The sequence below is a fragment of the Echeneis naucrates genome, chromosome 1 (assembly GCF_900963305.1).
Source record: "Echeneis naucrates chromosome 1, fEcheNa1.1, whole genome shotgun sequence".
Taxonomy (NCBI): domain Eukaryota; kingdom Metazoa; phylum Chordata; class Actinopteri; order Carangiformes; family Echeneidae; genus Echeneis; species Echeneis naucrates.
Genome location: NC_042511.1, coordinates 16,376,332 through 16,400,537, shown reverse-complemented (window position 1 = coordinate 16,400,537; position 24,206 = coordinate 16,376,332). Strand labels below are relative to the sequence as shown.

At 41.2% G+C, this 24,206-nt stretch overlaps 2 long non-coding RNA genes across 2 annotated transcripts; both read left to right on the top strand.

Annotated features, from left to right (window-relative positions):
- The first annotated feature begins 343 nt into the window (after nt 1-343).
- LOC115049685 (uncharacterized) lies at nt 344-1,179 on the top strand. The gene is made up of 3 exons (XR_003841142.1): nt 344-453; nt 729-838; nt 961-1,179. It is a non-coding gene; the product is annotated as an uncharacterized LOC115049685 (long non-coding RNA).
- Nucleotides 1,180-5,789: 4,610 nt separating this feature from the next.
- On the top strand, nt 5,790-23,125 carry LOC115050111 (uncharacterized). Its single transcript, XR_003841169.1, has 2 exons — nt 5,790-6,164; nt 21,251-23,125. It is a non-coding gene; the product is annotated as an uncharacterized LOC115050111 (long non-coding RNA).
- Nucleotides 23,126-24,206: the final 1,081 nt, after the last annotated feature.

Here is a 24,206-nt window from a genome sequence, read left to right as displayed (position 1 = left end):
ATATTAATTAGGGAAAATATACTTTCTTAATCCACTTTAATGTATACATTTGCACTTTCTAGAAATAATACAGCTCTTTTTTAGAAATAATACAACTCTTTTGGGAAACTGTTGGCTGAGAGCAGAATGAGGTGATATGACCCTCTGATGCTATCTTAGGACACTTACCATGAAAATCTTTGGACATAATGGGGAAAAGACACAGCGCCAACGTCTATAAACATTTTCTCCGTGACAGAAGGATGATGGAGAGATTGTATGACATTGATAAGACAAAAATCCGCTCAGTGCTGCAGAAAGTTCATCCCTGAGGAGAAAGATGCTTTCTAGAAACCATCTAATAGCTAAATCTGTCATGTGCTGTTCTGACAGGAGAGTCTACCTCTCTGGCAGCTGCAGGTCCAGTGGAGTGCAGCCAACCAGGCTCCTGAGGAAACAGAGGGCATCTTCAAGGTAGCTCACCTGAGTCAATCCCAGGCCGTTCAAAGCCCATGCACACTGTCCTCATTGCAGTTCTGTAGCACACACTTACATTTTTTGTATACGTTTTCACTGGAATGGGATTTCAGCAACGAAAGGAGCTAAAAATCAGTTTCACAGTTTTGGTCAGAAATGTAAAGTACTGTATCCAAAGGTGCTGTCCTGTACTGTACCTTCATGTCTGCTCATTGTTTTGGCCTCAGAAACGGGAATAGCATGCAAACACGTTTTTCTTGTGTGTTTACCAGAGAGGTCTGCTGTCTGCAGTAGCGGCTGTTGCCATGGAGATGAAAGAGCTCTACCTCGATTGGTCCTACTCCACTGGAGAGTACAAAAAAGCCAGGAAGACCTTTAAAAGGTAAAAAGAAATGACTCTGCTCATGTCCTCGATCTAAATGATAAGAGATACAAAAGCTGCAAATCCACAAAAACAGGAGCATTGTGTGATAAAACAGTAATTAAAACTGTCTTCTATTGTAGTTTACAGGAAATCCGTCCGTTGTCTAAGGCTTTTTTCACCAGAATGATTGAGATTGAGAAGAAACAAGTAAGTTGACTGAACCCTGTGGTCCACATGTGAAAATGCTCATGTGTGGAACAGATTCATAATGACAAGACTGAATACTCTTTATCCTGGGTGATTTACCATTGTCTGTATGAATCAGCTTGCTCTACAAGATATGACAACCCCCCCCAAACAAACAAACAAACAAAAAAAAAAAAACATTCTGAAGCTAGACGACAATTGATGATGGTAAAAACAAGTATATACTGCCACTGCAGCTTGTTAAACAAATGTAAAATACAAAAATTCTAGGTTTCCATCTCACAAAGCTGAGTCAATGACAAATTGTGTTTGTTTCAAAGGTAAAATTAAAAATATGAGACCAGATATGAAACACGGTTTGTGTCTTATGTATCGATTGGGATATGGGAAGTTGAAGACCCTTTGTTTCATAACATTTTTTTTTTTTTTTCTCACTGTATTTTTATGTCTTTGAAGATCTGTGGCTGCAGTATATCCAGGAGGAGATGGGACCTGGTGGAAAACCAGAGAACTGTGGCAAGATCCACTGGAGAGCCATGAAGTTTCTGGAGGGGGAGAGCGTGGAGAGATTCACATCTAGATATACTCTGCTTCAGACTGGACACTTATGAATAGGTTATGTAAAGGCTTGGGAACCAAGCTTGATGCCTGTAAGTTCAGAAAAAATAATGTTTAACGGCTGGGTAGATGTTGAGATGTTGAGCTGAAGAACCCAGCACATGTTTTGAAGAAGGTGTGTCATACCTGCTTATGAATTGCTGAATTATCTTGAGGTGAAAACCAGGCAGTTTTCTGAAATTTGCAGTCAAGTCTTCTTTGGTGGTTCTACTGGTCTTCTAAGAAAAGTTATGAGCAGTTTTATACATAGCTGTGATTTACAACTTGAACCCATTTTCCATTTTTGTACAACAGTTGGTGTTGAATTTGATGCTACACTGAAGCATGTTGTCGCAGTCAACCTGCAAGAATTCCACATTTATTTAGCATTTTGAGAAACCAAACTTGCTGTTAAAATGATATTAAAACAATGTTTAATTCTTGGGTGTTGTTATTCCCTCTGGAACTGTAACAAATATAAACAGATGAAAACATAATTTTTTCTAAACTCACTACTCTTATGGCAGTAGTTTCCAACAACACCTCCTCTTCAAATGGTCCTCTCGTTAGGTTGAAGAAGCTACATTAAGTACAATGACAAAAATACTTTATCCACTAAAAGACACTCCTTTCATATCTTACACTGATCCAGTGTAATATCCAAGTAGTATCACATTTAAATATGTTGGTACATTGTACAAAATGTTTCTTAACGAAAAAAAATGTTTTAAGCAGCGGTAGCACTACAAGGTAGTAATACATCTATGAATTAAATAAAACTACAGCCCATCAACAGCTCAACATGTACATTACAGTTTTAAGGACACTTCATGTTGTTTAATTCGGCACTCACACTGACAGTCATGTAACAACTATTGGGTTGTATAAGATGTTAACATAATGCTGTATCAACATTTTTATGCCTAAAAGCTGGAATTAAGGTTTCAGAGAGGGAACAATTAGTTCTGTGGGTGAGTATACCGTTAAATTAAATGGTAAATCTACATTTAAGAAGTTATAACCGAAGGCATAAAATCTGCTTTCATCACTATAAAAACACTTTACACAGCTGGACCCTGTTGCATCACATGATCAGCTCCTTCACAACTCTTACACTACTGAGAACATGAACCTCAGAGTGGTTCTCCAAAATCTAGATTTCTAAAAAGCTGGCCCTGCAGTAATGTTGAAAAATAGTGGAAAGTAAAAATGAATGTTTTGATCCTTTGCTGATTTTTTTTTTCTCTGGCTGAATCTCCGCTGTGTGCCAGTGTGTCTCAGGTCACATGACATCTCCATCATTTCAGGCTCTTGGCTTGGAAACATTTACGTTTCACCTCTTGCAGGCCTGTGGATGTCTGATCAGCCTTTGCTTTACCCTGTTTGAGTCCGATGTAAGATCTGCATCAGCCCACCTCCGTATGTGAGTCCCAGCCCGTCCTTTCACATATCTTCAGAGCTTCTTGAAGAGGATATAAGTGAAGAGCACCAACATGCCAGCAGAGAGCAGCCCGATCACACACTGGTGGATGGTGATGACATTCTCCAGAGCGTGGATGCGCTCCTCCATGGCATTAGTGTGGATGTAGTCATAGATGGAGGCCCCGATGCTCCACACCGCCCATACAGCATCCACCACCGCTTTCATCGTGGGAGAGACCATTGAAAGGTCCACCTGCAGCCTGATACCGGCTGCATCCGGTGCTTACTGGCCCCTCTGCACTACAGTAAGCGAAAGAAGAGCATGACACATGGTGGGGGGGCACTGTGTGGGCATCCCTACGACAGCAACAGTTACATCTGGACAACCAAATGGTTCTGAGAACAGCTATCCAGAAGATAATTTCACAAAATGCAAAACTGATGATAAAAGTTTGATCAAACATGAACCATCAGATATTACTTCTGCTCCAATAGTTTGGATACCAATATGTATTTTTTACTCCACTACTTTGCGTTTTCAAAAATTTTGGGAGCATTTTTTCCATACTCATGCTTAAAGAGGGAAATGTTTCATAAAGTGGCAAATTTACAAAATAACAACACATTAAAAATGAGCATTTCCAGTTTGTGACTTTAACAAATGATCATTACTGACTAGTTGAGTGGAGAGGGAGTATGCTATAGTATCATTACCTTTGCTTTTAAGATTAAATATAAATATATATTTGTGATATCTTTAAATACAGCAGGCTTGTATACAGTACAGTAAAAACGAATAGAGGCCTTTAAATCACACAATGTTATTTGCACAGCCACACATATTTAAAGTCACCATAAACTACTGGTCAAACCAGACAAGGATTTGGAATTGAGAAAAAAGCTCAATTCCAAGTCTACTTTCAATTTGCAACGCAAAAAACATCTCATTTCATCTTTTAAAAAGTCAGCCAACATAGTTCCACACTGAATAATGGAAGCTAAAACAACTCTAATAAATGAAAGCACAGATAAAGTGCCTCAGTCCTGAGCAGCCTGCTCTCTATTGGTCCACTCACTCCTCCGACACATGCTGACGTCATCTCAGCGTTAATAAATATAGCCCACTACTCCATAGAGACCACATGATCTGTAATATGATCTGCGTAATTTAAAAAGCAAAAAAAAAAAAAAAACCCAAACCGACTCAGCACAGAAACAGGAAGTCGACTTTGGGGGAATAAGGCCGGTATGGACAGAGATCAAACCGCTGGACGTAAGGAGACACCGAGGACCAGAATCCAAACTCACCGGCGGCTGTCACACACTAACGGGAGGATGCATGTGATGAGGGACATCCGTCCTGTTGCTGATGCTGGAGTGAATTACTCTGTTTAAGAGAAGCCGGGCAGTTCCTCTCGGGGACCAAGTCAGACATTACTATTTCGCATCAAGTCAACCAAAATGTCACATGTAACTTCCGGTCAGTTACTGCAAATGAACAAAAAGTGCCCAAGCATGAAAGCCTCACACCCTAACCCACTTCAGATTGGCTTCCTGGACGAAAGGCGTTGCGTGCGTAATCAGTGTGACGCCAAAATACAAAACACAGAAGGGTTTCGTTCTTATTCGTACAACTAAATTCTTCCAGCACTTAAGAGAAACCCCTTGCTTTTATTTTGTAGTAGGGAAGTAAATCAGTTTCCGGTGATGTTGTGAGAAACTTTGTCTGCATGGAGGCAGCTGACTGGTGTGAGCGTCGCAGGCACTAAACGTGGAGCATGACCCCGGCAATGGAACAGAACAGGATAAAACAAAACAGAAGAACACGCAGTAGTTGGCAGAGGGTGTGATTTACAACAGAAAGGAGCAAAGAACAATGTGAAATAACAAACAGAAATGCCAACATACTGGCTCCATCGGCATCCAGCCGCACGTGATCACACTTATCGGAATGGAACAATGATGCCGGTATGGCACGTGCTTGTGGCGGGCTGCCGTGGCACGCGGCCGCCGGCAGGTGTCGCAGCACGCTCAGGTGTGTCCGGTCAGGGAGGTAGCGGAGAGGTGTGAGGGACCGGGGGTGTATAAAGGCCCCCCGGGCAGCATCGCTGGCAGGGGAACACCTTGAGAGCTGCGGACAGACCGCACCGGAGCTGCCGCTGAGCTCAGCCCGGCCCGGGGGGGAGAGGAGGAGGAGGAGGAGGAGGAGGGGTGGGGGGGGGGGCAGCGGACGGGGCGACACACTGCAGGAATGTGTGCAGTTACAGGCAAACACACAAGCTCGGACATTTAGGCTCCAACAATGATGTGCGCTTTCAAGATTAATTGGAAATACGGTGGCACGCTGCTCTGACCGAGACCCAGAACTGGAAAGGAGCCAGAGAGGCGCTGAAAATAACCAGGTTACCACTCAGCACCGGTCCATTTTGGGGAGGGCCCAGCACAGGGCGCAGCTCCATATATCAGCTGCTTCCAGCTGTTTGGGAATATCCTGCTCACATTATCGAGGCTGCCGCATGGCAGCGGCGGGCTCCGGCTCTTTCTCTTCTGACGGATACTGGGTGACCAACTGGGTGCTGCTGGGGTGCGCACTTGGGATCTCTTGGTGGGAAAAGCAGGAGCATTTTTTTTTTTTTTTTTTTTTTGCTGAAAAAGAGGGAGGGCGGGGAGGAGGGAGACTGGCACACAAGGCGCGACACTGTTGCGTCTACATATTTTTTTCTCCTTGGGCAGAGGAGAAAAGATAGGCCAGGGGCGACTGTCCGACTTCTTCCAAAAGACAATTCGTTCCCTCCCCCCTCCTCAGGATATTCTTGCTCAATTTGGGATGCGTGCAACACCCAGTGATCAGATGTTACTGGGGCGGCGGTGCTGCTGCTGCTGCTGCTGCTGCTGCTGCTGCTGGAGGTGGGTGGACGGCGAAGTTCAACTTCGCTTGCAGACGCGATCTTCTCCAGACAGCCAGACAACCAGACACCCAACCAGACAGACAGACAGACGGCGCTTTTTACTCGGGGTCCCCTCGCGGCTCTGGGATGCTGACACCTGCGATCGCAGGTAACAAGGACTGGGCAGCATCAGCTACTTCTGCAGACACTGACATACAGCAGATCAGAGGGTATGTAGTATGTAGTATCAGTATCTGGTGTTGAAGTAGGACTTTTGGCGTAAAAGATATTTTCAGACAACACAAGTGTGTGTGTGTGTGTGTGTGTGTGTATATAATATATATATTGGGTTTTCTCGGTGCAGACCAGGCGGTGGGACTGATGATAATGATGATGTGTGTCAGAGGCTGGGTCTTTGCGGGCAAGGTGAGTCCTCAATTAATTCAACTGGCCTACAAAGTCCCAGTTTCTGGCTCATGTGACCACATCTGCTGCACAATCATGAAGGAAATGAATAGGCAAGAAATTGGAGAATACAAACGAGCAAGCGAGGCATTCAAACCCATAGTAGAATATTCAAATGGTAGATAATAAAGTCTGATAATAAGGCCTGATTAGGTCAGTAGCCACAATGTGCATCCATGGGATAAAAAACTGCAGATACATAATGTGATCAATAATCATTTCATAAAATAAAATAGTTAAACTATCAAGCTTAAGCAAAGTAGACTAGAGCATGATACAGTTACCATAAAGTCAAACACCATGGATGCATTATAGACCACCAAAAACAAAATAACCCACATTACAATTTAGTAGTTTATATTAGTTCATTTAAATTAATTTAATTATTGTTAAATGCGATTGATACTCTGAAGACAGTATATTACACAAAATAAAATGCAGACCGTTGCAGGTGCGTAAATCAACCATTTTGCAGCTACAGGAACAATCCCTGTACGTCATTGCTTAGTAAATGGCTAAAAACCTTATGGTTAGTCAAATTCAAACTTTTCATCCACAACCTGGTGAAAGAGAAGCAGCAGGGTAGAAATTGTCTTCTCTCTGATGGGCAACTGTGACATCCTTTACTTCTCAAGAATAAAAGTGGCCCTGTATTTCATAATCTGCCTTATTCTGCTGTCCATTTCTTGATTTCTTTGTATTAATATTTCATGAATACCTTCAAAGAACTGATAAAAAAGAGTCATAAGAAAGTTGCTCCAATTTAATTTAAAACTTTAACCATTATTGTGGAAGCTGAAGCCCTACAGAAGCATGCGCGAATCAAAAGATAGGCAGACAGATAAAAAAAAAAAAAATCACAAAGTGCTATATTCTATTGTGATGAACAAGTGCATCAAGTGGCAAAGAAGTTGTTTTGCTGGCCTGCTTCTATATCTGTCCTGACCCTAGCATGCCGTACATACCTCGCTAATGAATTTAGCATCCTGACATTAGATGCTTTATGTAATTAATAGAGCTAAGGGCCACGGTGGCATGTCCATGCTGTAAGTGACACATAGGTAAGACATTCGCTGAAGCATGAGATTTTTATTTTAAATACGCAAGACCTCTGTGATGAATAAAACACACACTTCACAGTAGGTTAAAAGCTGTCACAGTAATCAATCTGTCAGCTCTATTTATTAAAAAGTTAGTTCTAGTTCATAAGTATTTGTAGGTTTTGCATAGCAGATCAGTGGCAGGTCATTTGTCTTTACAAGCCTGCTATTTTATTGTTGCATCTGTAATAAATTCCTGTAGATTGAAATTACAGGAAGGGTGGGACTTTATCAAGACTATTTAAGGTTTTAATAAAATACCTTGTGATTCCAGGTAATTTCTTTATGCTAATTACCAATATTACATGAAAAACATTTCTCAAACACTCATCCTTGTGATCCGATTGTTATCACAAAATATATTTAAAGTCAAATATACAGAGTACACTAAATGTTTCTAGTGTGCCTCAGATTAGTCGGGATGCACTCAGCTATCATTGCTGAGTCCCTCCAATGAAGCCCACAACAGTGCAATGACACATCACAGAAAGCAGATAAAACCACTCCAGCCAAAAGCTCTCCATATATGCTTTAAGAGAGAACGAGCCAGTGCGAGAGCGAGAAGTGAGGGCCTAGTAAGGGAGGCTTGGTGGAATGAGCCTGGTTTGAATAAGCAGCGTGGCTACGGGGAGCTCTGGGATAGTCACCAAGCGAGCTGATTAAAGTTGTGATATTAAACAGTGCTGGCTCCTGCTGCCTGCCAAGCCTCTCTCAGTGGCATTTCACATTGTTTAAAAAGCCCAATCAGACTCATCTCGCCACTTGCTGTACTGTGTTCATCGTGTTGCTTACATCTTTTTTTTTTTCCACCATGGCAGTCTCATATTCTCGCTTCACACCATTTGTGATCAGGGTCATAGGCTTACTTTAAATAGACTTTTCCTACATTTCCCAGCACGTTTTCTGTTTTGGGTCAATGGGTTCACTTAGTTCTCAAATTGACACTGACTATCAGGGTACATCTATGATATTGCGAGCATCAAAAAAATGACTCAGCTAAGTTAAAAGCTTCAGATTGTGTTTATCTTCTCTGTCAAAGCCAGAGTTGTAATGAACACACATAGTGCTCAGTCTTGGAAATTCTGCTCTGAACTCATTCAACCCCCTTTAAAAACGTCATTGCAAATCCCTATAAAACTCTGCCATTATAAATATACAATTCATAAATACTGGAAGGCATGCTCATTTTTTGTGAAAGATTTGACCCCCCTCCTCCCTAAAACGTTCAAACTTCAGACGCTGAAGTCACTCCAGGTTGTTACGTTTCTTTAACCGTGATTGAACAGATACCAAAGTTATGTAGCAAATCGCACTTGAGGAGCCAGAAAATGTTGTAGTTTGATCTCAAAAGTTTGGAATGAGACATACAAAGATTAAGTTAGGGAGGGAGGGAGGGAGAGCGAAAGAAAAGGCAGCAAGAAAAGTGAGGGACTTTTAGGGGCAGCTGTGTTTTATTAACCCAGTCATAATGCCCCTAAAAATCCTTATTGCTCTTGCAATGGTCAACAAATCTCCTGTTGCAACATGTCGAGGATCTCTGAATGGCGTGTAGGGAATCATAATCAACAACCTGTTGCACGGCACGGCCAGGGCAGAAGCCAGTGGACATTACATTTGAGCAGTTGACCTCAGTTAAACCAAGCATAGAAGTCATGGAGCTTATTGAATTGCAGAACACATAAATGTAACGATATTGCCTCGGGGGAGCTGCTGAAATCATCAAAGGTTTTACAGCTTGTTTGCTGATGTAGATTAGCGCAAAGATGAAAATGTTACCGACTGTCTGGAAACTGCATGGCCAGAATGAAACGCATCCCTTCACTAACAATACCAATGTTTCCCTTTGTCAAGCTTATGAATTATTTTGCTATTATTTTTCTGGTGAAGTCTTGGTAGTTGAAATTGCAGACAGGGGTCTATTCTCTCTGTCCTTAGCTATTTTGACTTTGCGGTTGATTATTAGGGGACTGGCTGAAAGACAGAGACAGAAAGACAGATAGGCAGGTAGACAAATAAACGAGACAGGCTTGCAAGCAGCAAAGCTAGAACTAAACAAATTTTGAGTGTGAGGATATACAGTACAGCCTGGTAGACATAGAAGCAGGCAGATTGGAGAATGGAGACAGGTAAACAATGAGATTCTCACAGGACAGCAGCCATGAAGAGATATAGAAAAAGGCAAGCAGGCAGTGAGAGAGACACAAGTCAGGCAAAGACAGGCAACAGACAGATACAAAGAGAGACATCAGGGCAAGCAAGCCACGAAGGGCTGGGATCAAGGCCTGGGTGTGGTGTGGTGGGCTGTCGTGGCTGCAGAGCGGGTGGTGTGGAGTGGAGCTCTCGATGTTGGTGAATGAGTCATCGGAGTGAGGCTATTCTGTTGAGTTTCCCTGTGGGACGGCCTTTGCTGAAGGAAGCAACGAAGAATCCTCTTCACAGGGAGAGAGAGAGAGAAAGAGACAGATAGACAAGGGGAGAGGGAGCGAGGGAAAGTGTGGACGATGACTCAGGGCCACGAACCACATGGTGATGGAGAAGGGAGGGAGGAATTACTCATCAGAGCATGTGGAATCTCATACGCCTATCACAGGACTGACAATGTGCTTCCCCCATGGCTGCTACTCAGCCGACATCACTCCCCCAGGCACCAGATGAACAAGGACAGGCCTCACTCTGACCGACGAGAACATAGAGAAGATACGGATTGGGGCGAGCCAGGGATGAAATTAACCCGAGGGGGGTTTGTTTGTTCTTGGGAAAAACAAAAAAACAAAAAAACTTTTCATCGAAACTGCATCCCCTCTGGCTAGGGCACTTCAGGGTGTCACAAGGGACCAATGACAAAAATTTGTTTTCAACTGTCATCAAAGCAAAATTCACTCTGGTTCCGTTAACTCACTTGAGTCTTTCCTGACCCAAGTCTCTGCGGTCACCTGGCTTCTGTAGCCACTGTGTGGCTGATGAGTATATGTTGAATGTAGTCCATCGCTATCTGACAGAGTCATTTGAATTTCAGCAGCGGCTTTAACAGCCCTGTTGATAAGCATGTTTCAGCTTCAATAGTCACTCTGGGTATAAGGGAATAGAGCTTAACCAAGTGGAGTAGCTACAGTATTCTTGAAACACTGGAGTGTGGGAGGCCAGACAGGCGCAGGTCCTGGTTTTAATCAAACACGGGAAGTATTATTGAAGGTAAATATTGAGGTATTTTGAAACAGGAGCTTGACTTCAGTTGGTCTGCTTATGTTTGGGTTTTAAATTACAGCGAGTCACTGCAGATCTCTCTGCTCTTGCTCCGAATTAGGCAATACTCTCAAAATAGTTAATCAGACTATATGTTCAAATGAAGAAGTGAAAATGACTTTATGAACAACTATCTTCATCTTCATAAAAAAAAAAAAAAAATGCATTTTCATGGCTATGGAAATCCATCTTTATAGCAATAAATGTGTCACTACAGCAAACCCGGCTGTGTGTGACAGAGGCGGACCGAGTTATGCCAAGACAAAGAACGTTAAAAGAGCTACCGACATGACATGCTCCGCAGCTCCTCTTCATCTGCTTGAGCTGAAATTTTAGATGTCTTTGGATTTGGGCAGTGGTAAATTAGGCATTGACGGTTATTTCCATGATGGACGGTAGATGAGTCAGCAAAAAGTTTGTTAATACATCTTTGACAGGTGTACAGGGCCCATACGTACATATGAAGCAGACGCCTTTTTTGTTTGCAACAAGTTCTTTGAAATTATTAAATTCATATGCAGCAAAATGATGGTGATGAGTACACCATGGTGGCATGACTCAACAGGTGAAAGGGGCACACCCATTAGATTAATTTAGGCCCCCTCCTTTACCAGTGACGGAACAGTCCCAGAACTCTTAACAGAGGCTGTCATTAGGGTGTGGGCTGACAGCGCTCCAACAAGAAGAGGAACCACTCAAATCCAGAGCAAACACTGCAGACAAAAGGGAGAGGGCAAGAAAAACTGGAGCAGACCTTGCCTGTGTGGATCCCTGCAGCACCCCTCTTTAAAAATGAGAATGAACCCTTCTGACCTGCTTTTAGCCAATCAGCCTGTGAGACCTGGCTCTGGTATGAGAAGAGTAAATAGAGAGGAGTGTAATCAGCTATCACATATCTGCAGGGGTTATTCCCCCTCTTACTAATAACCCAAATTAACGTGATGCAGTTGTTGCTGTCCACTACCTTTGTGGATCTTCAGGAGTCATTCCAACTTAGCTAAGTTGGAATATTCAGAGTTCACTAAGTGGAGTATTATCCATGGCTAAATTAGAATAGGTTGCATCACACTTTCTAGTTCTCATGTGCTAAACTTTTAGCCCAGAAAATGCTCTGTGACCAACTGAATTAACTGCCAGCACAGCCAGTGTAGCGTATCATGTTAACAGAGGAGACAGCAGGCACAAGATTGTGTGTTGATCACCTAAATGCTGGCAGAGCTCAGAGCCCAACACACTGTAGTTTTGAGTTTTGAGTGTAAATCAGAAACAATTTGACTTAAAGCGCCATTAAGTGTCCTGTGTTGACAGCCGGACTGATTAAAATAGCATCGCATTAGTTAGATCAGAGGTGCAAGACTGAAATGCTGTAAATGACCAATTAACATGAGCTAAGTCAGAATTATCTAATATTTTCCACTCATTTTAGACTGCATGAATTCTTCCAACTTTGCAACACACACATCCGTGCCTATTTCCCTAATAGAATAAAGTACAGCCTACGGTTTCCAAGTGTTGGTTGTTGAGTTTAATAACATACCCTCTGCCCCTCTAAACTACTTTCTAACTGATTTTGATCCCAAGTCTATAATAGCAAAATATCCTTTAAGTCTTAATGGCATTACATAGTAAACCACTGGTTTCCAGATCGCTGCAACTCATTGAAAAGTTGGGAGAACTTTGCTCAGACTCTTAGCGATACATTTACAAATAGCTGCTGCAACACAGGTCTGGTCCTGTCTCAAACTCTTTGATGTGAGAGATCCAATTATGGATTCCCACATCAGTAAATAAACTTTGGAGTGTGGAAATTCATGTTGCTTCTTTTGAAAAAAATCTAAAAGAAGGAAGTGAAATTGAAATAAATAAATAAATAAATAAAATAACAGGGCAATGGTAAGCAAAGGTCTAAATAAACACTATATTAAGCTCCCAGGTGTCAGATAATTGTGACGGATGCATCGCTGTCACAGACATTGAAATGAGATCTCAGGGCTCTGAGGTCAGCACAGTGTGGACACAAATGTATATGTATACACACACACACACACACACACAAATGTGCACAACCTTGTAACTCTGACCTCGGCTTTACGCCCTGTTTGCTTTTAATATGGTATGTCAAAACTGCTCACAGTTATTGAACTTTTCTGCATTGGGCTGCAGTCAATTCAGTCAGCAGCTGGGCCTCATCTCCCACTGTTTGTCTTTGCGATTATGTTTGCATATGCATAATCAGTAGGCTGCTTCATATTTACAATACCCATGTTTGTACAATGAGAATCTATCTATGTGCTTCAGTGCTACTTTGACTGAGCCTGAGTTCAACCCTAATAGTTTGAGAAGTCACTGTTCTCCTCTCTCCTCTTCTCACTCTTGCCCAGCATCATGTGGGGCATGTCGGTTTCCAGTTGTTTTCTGGCTATTTGGGGTCAACGATGCATGTTGGCAAACCTCAGTAGCACTTTCTCTCCTTGCATTGCAAAATCTGTTGGAGGCTGAACTCAGCTCAGAATGTGTGTGCCCTGTGTTGAGTAACAATCAGCTCCGCAGGGCAATTGGCAGATATCTGTTTGATGCTGCAGATACAGTCATGCCATTGTGTGGAGTGAGCAAGCAAATGTGTGTGTTCACGTATGTATGTTTGAGAGGTATGAAGAATACTGTGAGTTTGCTTTGGCACAAAGATCATTTGCCGAAGAGGCTGCTCCACTGCCAGAACTTACCAACAAAACTGCGGGGCTGAGTGTTTTATCTCTCCAGCCTCTTCAGCATTCATAATGGAAAGGTAGCCATTTTATTTCCTGTACCCACCTCTTCACAGCTCTTTTGTGCGCTGAGAGGGCTAATGGTGAACTGTGGTAGGTCTATTTCCGTGTTGCACTGTTTGACATATATATTTAAAAAAAAAAAAAAAAACTGACAGTGGTGGAGGTGAGCTGCTATTACACCACACTTCTCTGTAACATTTGTAGTTGACAAGAGGATAAAGTAAAGATTTAAGCTAATCAGGGGCGCAACAGAGCCTCACAATAGCTGTGATCTTTTCTTTTACTCACTGTGGCTCACTTGAAGTCCCATTGTCTGGCCTGAGCCAACATCCTCCAGTCCAGAGGGCCTCTCTGCCAAGCTTGGCTTAGAGGATATTTCAAAAAGGGAAAACCCATCTTCCCTGAAACCTTCTTCCATTACAGAAAAAGAGGTTTTCCGCTTCTATCGAAACTGTCAGTGGAAGTTATTCAAGCCACTTGGAAAACATCAATTGCTGCTTTTTCATTCTTTATGTTGGCAAACTCATCAGTCACAGGGGCAGCATGATCCTTCTATAGTTGGTTTCCAGAATAAAAGGAAGACTGTGTGTGCGTGCTTATGTTTTCATACCCTCAGTACTCTTTGGTGTTGCATGCAAGTATTGTTGATCTGTGCAGCTGACAGCTCTGTCAAATATCATCATCTACATTGGTTTGGTCAGTTTAGCTTTTTTTTTTTTTTTTTAACTGATCTGTACATTAATTCGTTGCCTGTGTGCATGTGGAGCAAATTTAGTGAACGTATTGAATGAAGGCCTGTTGCATGCTGGCAGCAGAGTGATGGGAGCCACAATGTTACAGGCAGGCCTGAGGTGACCTTAGGCTCAGCAGTGTGTCTTCTTGGAACGTCCTTCTCATTTCTTGGGCATAAAAAGAGTGGTGCAGCCGTCAGACTCCAAAAGCAACAGTCTTGGGAAGATCTGTTATATCTGCATCTCAAACATTCAAATGTACTTTTATGACAATGTTATATGGGCTGACAGTATTTTATTTTTCTTCCTTCATGCCTTTTATGTTTTCCTGTCATGCTTGGCAATTTATGTATGGAATCATCTCCTCTGGAAAGAGTTATATTTGGGCATGAAGAAATGTAAACAATATGTACCCCATAAAGTGTGACTACATACAGGAGCAGCACATACATTTTTTTTTAATGGCTGATTCATAACAAATTCCTCCTGTCATGTCATCACTTGCAACAATGACTGCTAACTTGAACGTGATAAATTGCTGTTTTGCCGAGACTTAGTCAAGACAAGCAATCCAGTGCTCATATTTGTCAGTTAAACATTAGGCATCTTAGCTAAGCAGCTTGCTTGGCTTTGCGTAAAGGTAAAATGCTCTTTAAAAGTTATTATTTGTTATTTGTGTATAAATGAATGTGAAAATGTGAATTTGTGGTTTTGAGATAGAACATTTATTGGGTGGTTTCAATATAGAATATTTATTGAGTGGGCACACTCATTTCCTGGTGCCCTGTCATTGAGGTTGTCAGAGAATGAGCACGCAAGCAAGGAATATAATGCATATTATATCTGTGGAAACCACAGTTTTCTCTGCCAATAACAGATGTTGGATCTAATGTATGCATCTATGATTTTTTAAAATGTCAGCCGGTTTTGTTAGAGAACCAGGACAACTGTTTTTCCACTTGCAGTTTGTGAAAAGCTAAGCTAAGGGGCTGCTGGCTCCAGCTACTGTACATATTGACAACACAGACACAAGTGTAGCATCAATCTTCGTATCTGCTCTATCCTATCTATCCTCACATAAAATCCAAGGAGCCCAGTCCCAAAAGTGTCACACTGGTCCTAAATATGTTCAATATGCACATTAACAGCAAATTAACACTAGCTACAGTTCAGGTTGGGCCACCTGATGCCACAGAGAGGAAAAAAAGAATGAGACAAAATAGAAAACTAAAAACAGGCATAACTGCACACACTCAAGACAGGCTGTTCCTCGAACATTGAATTTCAGATGCTGTTTCAGGAGCCACGACGCATACAAGTCTGTTCCTATTCTGAAATATTGATACATGATCATCGGTTGGCTGCTTTAGAAGACAATCCCTCATCAACATCATCACTTTATTCACTCCTCTCTGCACTTAATTGCCCAATAGTCTGGATGTGTTCAGCATGGGAGAGATAAAGAGATCTCACAGCAGAGATGATTGAAGTTAAAATTAATGCAGCAGAACCTTAGAAACAGCTACAGTTGTTTTATAAATTCACTTGATATGCAGGCACATGTAGATAACAGAATAAACATTCCCATGATCTCAGGGCCATATGGGAGAATGGTGGTGGAAGCCCTTGGATGATGGAACTTGGTGGATCAACTCAGCTCAGCTTTGGAAGAGCACCCAAATTCGCCTTATCTGTCTTGACCCTGCCATTCTCCAACCAGCCATATTAACCTGCTATAATGCTGTCTGCCTCTAAAAGGCTATTAAGGAACCCGACTGACTTCATTTCATTATTCAAAATGTCAAAAGCTTGAATAAGCTCCCTTTTATACAATAAGCACTCCTTCCAGGAATAATTAACACAAATTCAACCATTACTCATGTTGTGTGTGCTCATTTGAGGCTGTCTGAAGAATGCTTGCAGAATTTACCAGTGATTGCATTTCTTAACATAAAATAGCAAATAATTCTGAGCCACTGCAACAAACAAAAGTTAAATAAAAATCAAACTCATGACTTAACTCATTACTTGCAAATACATCAATGTCTGAATCGATTTTGATGACTCAATTTGGCTTCTTCCAAGCTCTGCAGTCTCATTAAGATCAGAGAATTGAAATCTAAGTTGCACTTAGTGTGCAGAATGTTTCTTCATGATCATCTCTGATTATTTATATTTATATAAAACATTTCAGAACATGCCACATTCATCAGTCCAATTCAGCAAAGCGAAGGCCAGAAAATCCTGGCAGTCTATTTGCTGGGACATTACAAGTATTCCCAGTTTCTGTGTCAGCACACTTTGCTATGGCACAATACTGTACAAGGAATAATAGTGGAATTGTTGTGCATGAAGCTCATTTTTCCCAACTTCTCTTGTTTTAGGTGATTATTGGGCTGAGACTAAGTCCTGTGGTCCAATTTCAGCATGTGTGCATGAAGCTAAGTTGAAGTGTAGAATAAGAGATCGATAGTTTTTATTCTCAGTGGAACTCAGTATATACATATTACCAATTACTTTTTTCACAATGCTTTTCAATCCAAATTTTAAATGTTATCTTAATTTATGGTAAAATAACACAAAAGTCATAAACTGTATTGTCTCTCTGGAGTGGAGCCCCATATTAAATCTCTTAAAACTCACAAATGATCTTTGAAGGGCCTTAGTGGGACGGAGTAAAGCAAAGGAGAATCAGCTTTTAAATATTTTACTGTGAATCTCAACTTTCCATGTGTTGTTTTCAGTCGCCTGCTGAGGTGTTGCAGTGATCTTGGCAGTTTCCAACATGCCTGTGCGCCTTTACTATATATAAAGTTTTTTGACACAGTTGTATGTATTTCCTTTTTTACAAAATCTTAATAATTTATTATGATAATAATTAATGTAATGAATATGAAATATTCTAAGTTTGTAGATAATAGAGACCAACTTTATTTCAGAAATGCTGAGGAGTTTTTTTTTTTTTTTAACAGGTAGACCCCCAGGATTAAAAAAATTCTTTAAAAAAACCCCAAAAAAAACAGCAACCCATGAAAGTTTTTGAACTGCGGGTCACTTTCATGGTGTCTTTTTCGTCTCACTCTCATGTTTCAGAAAACCAGAGAGGCAAATATCAAATTTGTACGTTGGCTGCAAATGTAGAGGCCAACAGTGTTTTGTTGCTATATTTGGATAGATTTTGGCAATGCACTGTAACACTTCTGCAAAGCTTTGTGTCATTTTCAGAATAATTTCAATGTAATGCCACCATATTCTTCGTCACTAAAGTCAGTGGTGGAGCTATATATGGGGGAAAAAAAAACAAACTGAAATAAATAAATAAATAATTAAATCTAGTCAGTGTCAAACAAATTTTACTCTCTAGCTGGTAAACACCAGGACAACTGTTTTATTCTTTGCGTGGTGTGACTGGCCCAGGCTCAGGGGGATGTGATGGGTTGGAAGCATCAAGATAATTAAGTGGTCACAGTCTAGTTTTCCTGGAAGTCGACAGCATTAGTGAGAATCTACTCCGTTCTCGCCTCTTTTCTTTCTTTTTCCTTTCTGGTAGCTGTCATACTTTGGAGTGGGTGTAAATGAGAAAATGTGCATGGCTAATGAGCAAGAGTCAAAATACCTTAATTCTTGTTTTAGCACTGTAGCTCTGCTCACTGAATGTCAAGGTTTAGTTAACTTGTCTGTTAGCACAAAGAAATTAAAAATGACATTTGTTGCTTTGCTAGCAAGGCTATAGGTGTTTCATTTCATAATGTCTGTGAAAAGGTCTGTCACATTTGCAACCAAACACTGAGATTTCACCCTCTGAACTAACTTGCCAAACAAATTAACATCTGACTGTAACTTGCTAAGAGGATATAATGAAGCTACATTCAATACTGACTGACACCTCTTTTCAGTGATATGTGCCACCCAGAAAGTTAATGGAAGAAAAGAGAAAACAAAAAAACAAAGAGCCCCAAAACAAAGCAAGAATTCAGGAATGGTCTTCAACTCAAAGATTTACAGCCATGGGTTCACCAGTGGAAGTGGAGCTGGGGCAGAGTGGTGCAGAGCTCTCCTCCTCCCCTTTGGCTTCCTTTGCCTGCTGTGCTCCCACTCAAGTTTTTTTGCTCTCTGTTACCACACATGGTCCATACTGCGTTTGTGTGTACATGCAGGTGAATGCGTTTCCTTTTCCAAAGGCATGTGGGGGAAAAAAAAAACAACAAAAAAACAAAAACCCTTTAGGAACAGTGCTGCATTGAAAGTAAAGGTCATGATTTGTACTTACTGTACTTACTGTACTTACGTAAACATATGTGTTACATGTAAATGTAACTAAATATCATTATTGTACTCTAATAGCTGGTCTAACTATATCCAGAGTAATTGAGCATGTGTAGTGCATCATGTTTTATAAGCTTTATCGTGCATGTACATTTTCTCTGTTGCTTCAAATTACAGACTTATAATTGGACTGAAAAGACAATGTATGTGTCAATGCATGTATAGTCTAAGCCCTTTTAGAAACTGCGGAGTAGAATATGTTCAAGGAAGTCAAAGTGCAAAGAGACACTGCAATTTACAAGAAAAGGTGTGAAATAATGTAAGTATTTCAACAAACCAAAAGGTTATATGTACAATCTTCTAAAGTCTCATTGAATCTTGAATCCCTATTCCAAGCAGTTCACCTGTGCACCCTTGAAACGTCACTACAATCCCAGTCCAGGCAAAAGGCAGGATGTTTTTGATGAAGCAGTGGGCTTAATTTAGGTCCAGGCATTCTCAGTATCTGTCATCTAACTCCCAACGATCTTAACACAGTACTGGAGGCATTTGTGGTTTGTGTGTGTGTGTGTGTGTGTGCGCGCGCATACTCATGTTTATCCAGGCAGGAGGATTATAAATTTAAGAAATATACACTGACACTTCGCCATCCCAAAAGACTTGAATTGTCTTGACTTGTCCGTCCTGTTTTTAACCAGTGAATTAAAAATGTATTATTACAACTGCAACTTTACAACAGACAGTAATGGTATTTCATATAGTTTTATTATGAATTATTACTGTTTATTAAAAAAATAATCACATTACCCTTGCCAAATGCTGAAAATCTTGACATCTTCCTCTAAAGGAATTGGCTTAGTTATAGCTCTTGCTTGGCTATAAAATAACCAAACAAGCGTAGGTACTGCCAACAAACCAGCAAAAGCAAAAGGGGAAAGCCAACAACCTCTGCCAAAGACTTGAGCTTGGACCCAGTGTTCTCCTCCTAGTACATAGAGAAATTTTCTGCCTTCTTGTGTGAATTCCACAATTTTTCTTCTTGCCTGAAAATTGTTTCTATTCACAACAGTTTAGAATGAAAAAGCTCAGTGGTAAAGCTGCTACATACAGTATAATGTATTGACTTTTCTAGCCCTGCCGCTGCGCCCCAGGTGCCATCTGTGTTTGAAGAGTGAATGCGTCTGCTGAAAGGTGCAATGTGGTTTTTGAAAACGCTGCAAGAGGATCTCGTGACGCTCTGACCTCCAGCTCCTGGTCATTTTAATGTTGCATTAACTGAACATGCTCTGACCCGTCAAGTGACTGCATGGAGTGCTGAGGGGACAGGCGTGTGGTCACCATGCATCCTTAGCAAATGGAAAGAAAGGAAGACCACACAGAGGCATGGTCAGATCAGGTTGTCAGAGACCATATTTATAATATGGGTCAGAGTCCAGGCTATAACTTCTCGCTCCCCCTCTCACTAGTGCTCTTCACTCCCCCGTTGCACCCCATTTCTCCTTCATCCTATTCCCTTTACCCCTTCTCTGTCTTTTCACTCTTCTCAGAGCTTCAGCTCCTCGCTCACTTTACATAGCCACTTATCTTTAATTCATTCAATCTTTCTCCTCCCTTCTCGTCTTTCTTTCCCTCCATATGCTGTACTTGGCACGTGCATGGCCAAAGAGGCAGCAGCTTTTCTGTTCGCCTGTGTTGAGTTTCACATGCAGCATTTTAGGATTAGGATTTTACTAGTCTGCCTGAGAATAAATAAAATGGGGGTGAGCGTTGCGTTAAAATATGTCAGAACAATCTAAAAAAAAGTTCTGCTGAATTGTATAAATTATTGACAATAAATGGTGGATTTTTTAACTATGGCTCTTCTCCCAAGGGGAATTAAGAAAATTTGAGGCGGCTGTAAGGAACAGCCATGTGATTCATATTCAGGTCCAATGGCAGCCAGATGACCGAGAGTTATGACTGTAACAATAAACCTATTCACTACTGCTTTATAAGATTAAAAAAACAAAACAAAAACAAAACAGAAACAAACAAAAAACAAAAACAGGTGCAGATGTTTCTGCGGTATTTACAGAGAAGTAAAAATTCAGGTGCTTCTATCATATGGTGCACTGTAGTGGACTATCGTGTAGAAGAAGATAGATTTTTAAAACTTAGCACATTCATAGAGGTATGGAGGAAAAGAATCAAAGAGAAAAAGACAGAAACTTAGCAAGCTATGTACCTGTGCATCCAAGAATCACTTATATTTGTTTCAATTAATCAGCCTGCGCAAAGCCAGTCATATCACGACATACAGCGACTGGTTGCAGCTGCTGTTGTCAGGGAACATCTCCAGTTCAAAGGTCAGCTGCTTTTGTTACCTCTACTTCTAACATGGAAATGTTAGATAAAATAATTCAAAAAAAATCTGATTTCTAGTAAAATAGAAAATACATTCATCTACCAAAATGTTGGATTATTACTTTCAGACAAAACCATAGGTTAACTGCTCTATTCCTAATTTTGACAAGACAGCTGCATGACTTTTTGGGAAATTCACTGTACTGGTGTTTGGAACTAGTTAAGTTAAAGAGCTGGTGATAAGAGAAGATTTGAGAGGTGCTACACTGCTGCCTTGTCTCTTAGGCAGAACGGACAGAGCTGAAGCAGCTATAACAGTGCTCCTGCAACCATTCATCATGGGAAACTGGCAAACGTTGCACAAATCAACTAGCATAAATGTCCATGCTTTTTTTTTCAGCTTGATGGCTCAGGACCTATTGTGGTGCTAACATGGCTGCCAACAATAAGCCATGACGACATTGTCCTGTTTTCATGCTGGAGGCCTCCCAGTAAGGAGTTCTCTTGAATGCCTCTTCAAAGTGACATGGACACGGGCCTGCAACCACCAGCGGAGCTGAGCTACTTTAGAGCCCTGCTGAGACCTGCCAGACCCAAGACTCTCCCTGCCAGGGCCCTCGGCTCGCAGTCAGAGTGAGTTATAACCCGTACTCCTCACACATAGTGACACGCCAATATAGAAACACAGAGAGATAGCTTGGATGCGTGCAGTATGGAGGCAGGCATGTGGACTCGTCAGTGGCGCACGTAGTCATGTCCACTTGCAGAACCACAAACATACAAATTTATGTGTATGCACACTGATGCATGATGACGCACCTAACTTTTTTTTATTCAAGTTAGCACCACAGTGACCTGTGGACTTAACACTTACTGCAACACACACAGACAGGTAAAGTAAACATAAACAAAATAAACCTGCGCCCTGTAACACACATGCACTTCTTCGTACAAAAGCTCTATCTGTCAGGGTTAGTTTAAGGTCAAAGTCCGGCAGCTGCTAGATCAGCTGGATTGATCTGTCTGGGTAAACATGTAGGGTGGAAATGAATATGTTTGTGATGAAGGGCTTAGCAGAAGAGGCGTGGGCGTGTGAGTATGTGTGTGTAAGAGTGAAAGCGAGAGAGACCATCGGTATGTGATTTAAATATTTTGTGTGGATGAGGGTAATGTGTACCAGCTGTATCAGTGTGTGTCTGAATCAATCTTTTTCATCATTTACACCCAGAAGTAAACCATCTTGTGCAACACTTTTTCAATGCCGTTCTTTCTTTTTTAAAATGTAACATTGAATTGAAAAATAAAACAAACAAACAAAAAAAAACCCTATCCAATTAATTCTCTACTCTTGATGTCAAGGTGGAGGTCAAATGTCTTATAAATTCATTGTGATTATGTCTACATTACAATCTGAGCTATAATGATTTTCACTTTCATATTGCAGTACAGTTAGATGTGCATGAGTAAAAAAAAAAAAAAAAAACTCCATGTCACGCCCTTCCATTTATTTCTTTTATGCATTTTTCATTGAGAGACATTTTTCTTGCGTAAATAAAGAAGTAAATGCTGCCATAGCTACATTCATGCAGCCAGAGTTCAATAGAAGAGAACAATGTGTATTATTCATATTTTATGAACAGAAGGCATTAGTCTGTATAAAGAAACTACCTCAGACACTGAGATACGATGCGATACGCCAAGAATTCTCCCTTGACACGGTCACTGGGTTTTTGACAGCAAATAAATGAAGATTTGCTGCTGACTTTTGGTCTCAATATTGTTTTCATGCTAAATAAACTACGCAGCCAGTCAAAAGTTTGGACACACTTCCCTATTCATTTGAATGAGAACGTGTGTCCAAACTTTTGACTGGTAGTGCATATAGTGCAATATTCGGGATCTCCACAAATTTCACTTATTAACACCAACACATCTTGTAGTACCATATGTGTATGAAGTCTTTATTGGCACCATAGGGAGCTGAGTTGGCTGAGTCTAAAAAAAAAAAAAAAAGGTCTGGAAGTGTGGAGTTACCAAGAAGTTGGCTTATCAGACCTCTGTAGCTCATTTCTCATCTCCGCCTGGGGCTAAGCAGCACAAAACCACTTTTGCTGCTACTAAAACAACCCACCTATCTGTGGTGGAATTGTCATATGGGTGATGTAGACCCAGGTTGTCAGGAAGGAATAATACATGGGTCTGCTACATTAATTTTGACAATTTTATATATGAAAAAAAAAACAAAAAAAAACAAGAAAAACTACCCATGACAAATCCAACATTATAATACCAATGCAATCTGTGGCGCACTCTGGACACAGAACCTCAGAAAAACAAAATGGGGGACATCAAATAGGTGGCGAGTGTAAAGGAGTTACTGTAAGTGAGAACATTTAAAGCCAATTATAAGTCCAGTGCAATTATTTCATGTTCTTTACAAATAAGTGGAAATTCACTTTCATATGTGGAGGGGTGGAAATATTCCGCGTAGCAACTTCAGTCGCAGAACACAGTGGATGCTCCCTTTTACAACTGAGCTGTATCCAGATATAAATGCATTTACAACTCACATGTGGGCTGAAAAACTGTTGTGCTGGCTGTACAGATGTATCTCACAGAGGTTATAAATTGTGCATGTGCATGAGTAGCAAAAAGGCTTGTGTTTACATTAATCCCAGAAATGCTCATTTGATGCAATAGTGATGAAACAGAACAAAGCGTGGGTGCAGAGTAAGAGTCCCTTGGAGCAAGTGGAGGTCTTGCAGTGCTAAAAAGCCTTGACCAAGGCCATACACCCCTACTCACAGGGACACAGCACCTTTTCCAGGCCAGCACATGCGTTCATACTTTGGCTATGCAGCAAAGACATACACACTTGGACACATCAGCAAACACAGACAAGAAAAGAAAATTATCTGAAACTCTAAACGCTTTTCTCTGGGGAAGATAAGTACATAATGTACCCAGTTGCAGACGTCAATGCTTTGGCTCTCCCAAGCTATGTACAGAACTGAACACATCCCTGTTGTCTTGTGTTGCTTGCAATGCAACAAGGAGCACATGATTTGAATCGGGTGTGGTGCATGACCTGATCACCGACAAAAGCGTCCCACAGAGAGAGCTGGTGTCTGTGTCTCCTCATCTGTCCTCTCTCTTGGTAGTCATGAGGTCTTCATCCCGTTCGCCACGCTGTGTCTCGTGGTTCAAAGCATGTAAAATATTTGAGCTAAAAAATCCCCCACTTTTAAAACGCTCCGGCATGGTGGCATGTTGTTAATAAATCAGCTGCTTAGCCTGGGGAGAGCAACATTAACCGAGGGGAAGAGACTGCAAAAGACTTGTTTCTAAAGCACTGC